Source organism: Haliotis asinina, chromosome 5 (genome assembly GCF_037392515.1).
Source record: "Haliotis asinina isolate JCU_RB_2024 chromosome 5, JCU_Hal_asi_v2, whole genome shotgun sequence".
NCBI classification, from domain to species: Eukaryota; Metazoa; Mollusca; class Gastropoda; order Lepetellida; family Haliotidae; genus Haliotis; species Haliotis asinina.
This window is the reverse complement of record NC_090284.1, coordinates 72,702,221-72,707,343: the sequence shown is the minus strand read 5'-3', so window position 1 is coordinate 72,707,343 and position 5,123 is coordinate 72,702,221.

The window sequence follows — 5,123 nt, the reverse complement described above, 5'->3', positions numbered from 1 at the left end:
GTACTTTCATAGGTTACTGTTTACAAATCATTATAGAGCCAAAGTTTGATGTGCTGATGTAATGGGTATTGATTTAATGTCAAATGTTGAATGTTTTAAGAAATGTTTATTACACCGTCAGTTTCTTAGAAAAATAGTTTTGTTGCTTTTTTTCATTTTTTAAACTATTTTATCTGTTGTATTTCCCATGGGATGCAAGAGCTGTGTATCTAATGTCAGCCAGTTTTTCTGCCAATTCTGTGCATTTGTGTGCATATTGAGCCTGTTCAGCAGATAACTTATTATACAATAATAATTCAAAAATTATTTTGATTCAATTTTGCTTTTGTTGTCTCTAAGAATGTATTATTTTTATGATCAGGGGGAAAATGGATTGTCAGTGGGTTTTCTACATGCAAAGACCCAGAATTTACAAGATTTAAGTGAAGTTGGTATGGAGTTTTACAAATTAGCGATTACGTGATGTTTGTAGCTAACATGAGACATTGGTTCATGATTGTGTATACCGTTCCAGTTGTTTTACATCTCCACAGAAAGCACATGTTCAGATGTACAGACACTTTCATGGATATTGTCTCAGAGTCTACTTTGATTTTAGGCAGCCACACTGAAGTTGTCTTTTTTGTATTGGCCATTTGGGACCATTAAGTGTGAGGCACACATATGCTATGAAATACAGAAATGACATACCTAGGGCTTATGTATGGATGCTCTGTGTCCTCAGACTTCACTTCCACACATCATCTTAGTTTGTGAAGTTGACGAATCTAAGATACAGTTTCTAAAAGAGGGCTAAAAGAAATTCATATTGTCCTGATCACTGCTTGACATTCTGATTTGGATTACCACATTTGAGCACATCATTTTGTTTACATAGCTCTACCACTTCCTCAAGTGTCAGTGTAGTCTGATAGTTTGTTTGGGGGAATAGTTTAAAACTATTGATTTGAAGAAACACAGTTTTTATTCTTTATTATTTTTATTATTTATTTTATTTAATTTGAATAAGTTAACGTGGGTCATGTAAGGATTCAGACATTCAGCTACTGGGCCTCAGGGCTTAGTGGATACTGTGTTGTGTAGTGGGTAGGAACAGGGTGGATCTGTGTTTTTTGTTTATTGATCATATGCAGTAGACCATTTGTAGATGTTGGTGAATGTATGTCCATGGTTATTTGTGACTGTGACTGGCCTGATTGATATTGCCTTCAGCTTTCATTATTTCACTTGCCTTAGCAGAGTCTATATACCAGTTTCACCATACTGCTGGTCAGGACATGTCAGTCTTTGAGTGTTCTGAAAAACTGTTGATCAAATCTGGACATGTCACGATGTTTCCTGTAATGGGAACAGTGCAAAGTAACACTTTCTTAAACCTGCCAGTGGTAAACTGCATATCCCAATGGGTACATTACATCAACAAATGACAGCATGAAGTTTGTTCTGAAAAAGGCAGATGGTCGTACAAGTGTCATGTTATACTTATTTACCTCAAACTATGACAGGGTTTTCCACCCAGATTGATGATAGATCTTGAAAGCTACAGATGCTCTGTTTTTATGAATTCACAAAGTGAATGTAATTGAAGTGTGATTCAGTGATGTTTGTATGAAGAATTTTCCTTCCCTAAAGAAAGTGGGGGAAAGCACAGTAGTTCAGGCATTTGCTCATCAGTGGGATTCAACTCCCACCATGGGTAGAATGAGTGAAACCCAATTCTGTTGTCCCTTGCAGTGATATTGCTGGAATGTTGCTAAAAGCAGAATGACATCGTACTCACTCACTCTTCCCCAAAGCAGTGGTAGAAATATGATAAAAACAATACCTTTTAGAATAAATACATAAACCAAGTTTATGTAAGTTGGTTCAAGTAATAATAGAACAGTAAAAAGGTTTGGTTTCCGTGGCAAATTAAATTGTTTCTGCCCATCCAAAGTTAAACTGTGCTGAACTTATTTCACTTATTATTTGAAAGAAAAGTAATAGTTTCATATTTCTGTTTTCCTATTCTCAAGTTTAACTACATAAAGTACAAGTCTGTGCAGGTGTGTAGTAAAGCTGACACTTACATTCACAATTGAGCCATTGACCTGATCGTTTGGTGGTAAGGAGGAGCTATGACAATCATCGAGCTTGGTTCTAGTTGATATGCACCAATAGTTAGTTTTGGTTTCCACCGACATCAAGCTGAAACGCCTGGATGTCCATTAGTTTTGGTTTCCACCGACATCAAGCTGACATGCCTGGATGTCCACTGTTGATGTATTTATAAAAGTCACACAACAGCCATTCTTTCATTTCACAAATGTTACGCTCTTATCGAATTACAGATAAACTATAATCATATGAAGCAATTGGCTGTCCTTTAACTTCTTGTAAGCTATTAAGATATCTAGTATGTTTAAAGCAGCACTACATCAAAGTAACATTTGCTTCACAATTAAACTACAATGTGTCTGTGTCAATATCATTGCTATTTGGAAACATAAAGACATTCTAACAGATGTATTTTCTTCTTATGATGCTCTATTGCCAACATCCATCCATTGCGGACCACTGTGAATACAATCGTGCCTATATTTTATCATTGTTATATATTTATTTACAGATTTATATGTATATATATATATGTACATGAACACTGAGTGTATTATATGAGATGATTTATACCAATATTGAGAGAGTATGATTGCATGGTTGATTTATTAAACATGAAATTATAATTGTCATTAATCAACAATACCAATTTAGACATTAATAATGTATAACTTGCTGTTCTGGGCTTGAACTTTTATGAGATAGAAAGGAATCTTGAACCAGGCAGCTCTCCATCAACATCACAGTAAGTTCCTTCTTCCAACATTAATGCTAGGCCAGACCAGTTCTATTATTTGTTTGATGGATTTTTGTCTTCAGAAAACCTAAAGGCAGGAGGGGGGAAAAATCACCAGTCAAAGTGATATTCCTTTTAAATACTAAAAGTGTTTTACATTTAGCAATTTATGAAGTGTGTATGGGGCAAAACACAATTGAAACATTTTCATTTGTTTCTAGTTTACATTGCTGGCCAATAAAAACATTAGGATTTTAATTTTTTTTAGTGGGGAAAATTGAAACATACGACCAGCAGATCGGCAAAACAAGAAATAAAATTGATCTGGCTTTATGATCAAACAGAGCACAGTTAACTCAAGGTCAGACCACGTAATGCAGTATGGCTGTACCCCAACTGTGCATGTAACACTGATGTCATGATGGCCAGATTGAAAATGTCATTTTGCTGATTACTGAGCCATTTCTACATGGATCATTATGAAAATGGATAGAGAAAAAGTGCATAATATGCAGTGTAACATGTAGTATGATTTGGTAATAAAATTATTTTTTCTTACCTTCACACAACCTCATTTTTCTAGTGTTATGGTAGTTTAGTAGCATCTCAACTAGGCCTGTGATGCCTGATATCGTGTCTCAGTTCTCAGAATTCTGATCCAGTGTTAAGCATTATTTCTTCATAATGAAGGTGATCTGCACACTCTTGTGGACTATTTTTACACAAACATAATTCATAGTCTGTTGGTTTACATTGAGGATAATATGAGTTTTATGTCACTCTGGGAACATTTATATACTTGCATTTACAAAAATATTCTTCAAAATATAAATTCTTCCTACCAAATGCTATATCCCCTTTTCAGCCATGTATGTATCCTACACTCATAGTTTCCCTCCTTCTGTTTAAAACAGAAGCAATAAGTTAAAAGGATTTAATCCAACTTGTCTATGTTTTGAGTCATTTAGGACAGTCTGGATTCTGCCAACACCGTTTTGTATTGTGAAATTCGACATGGAGTAAACATTGTTTCAATATGGGTCTGCAGCCTTGAAACTTGTACGCAGATATAATTTGCAAGACTAAAGATTAGTTATTATGATGAACATTTGCTTCTAAACATACTTCAAATACTGATGGACTACATAAATCTACTGTATGGATAATATTTGTCATTGTGGTATATACGTACCTGTTCAGAACTATAGATTTGAAAACCTATTAACAGAGATGTACAGAAATTTTGAAAATTAACCTGGTTATTTTTATGTGTTTGTCATCTTTATTACAGCTAATGGAATGAAGCTTGGAATTGGTGAAAAGCCTATGCATACATGTTATTGTCTCAATGTAGGAGTTATAATACTGTTTGTGTTTTGGCCAAGAATTATTTAGCCTCTAAATTCATGGCACAAATGTTCAACCTGCAATGAATACTTTACCATATATGTCACATATGTTTTTAGTATAGTTTATGAAAAGCTTTATTTTATTACATTTTTGCTTCATTAAGCTTTTTTAAATTGTTGATGGTAGATAAAGTCTGATACCTAACAGTTTTTAGGACATGCCAATTGTGTATTTTTTTTCAATATTTCTTGCTGCATAACGTTTTTCATCATGTAGAGGATCTATATGTTGTGTGTGAAATGTATTTATATGAATTTCATTACATGATTATCTGTTCATCAGATGAAGTATATTGAATATTGTTTATTTAGAACTGATTTCATTTTGTCATTTCATTGCAGCCTTATCATCTAGATGCGAATGTTCATGAATGTGTGACTCTTCTGATTAAACATGTATTTACTCACTTGTTGTTACTTTATTTTGTAATGCAGCTTCCCAGATTTGGAGATAAGACACTTGAACCAGGTTTAAAGGCAAGTTTCAACACAGAGAGACAAACATGCACATCAATGCAGATTTCATGTAGACTACAGAACCCATCGTTGAGGGAGTGAACGTGGACATATTTACAGCAGCCAACAATTACATTTCTAAGATATACAACCATGTTGTCACGAGTTGATAACTTGCATATAATCAGCGTTGATCAACAACATTAGTGTTTTGCAAATACGTAAAACATTTGGAAGATTTCGAAAATGTTAATTGTCAGTAATTGTTTCTGAAATTCAAAAATGTCTATAAATATAGAGAATATCATGCACAACCAATGAATAACTTTCCCTCAAGAAGAATTGATTGCTTAGATGAAATATCTCAGTCGCATCAAGCGTCATAAGACGGTTCACCAAGTGGGCGTGTCTGTTTCGAGTCCTTT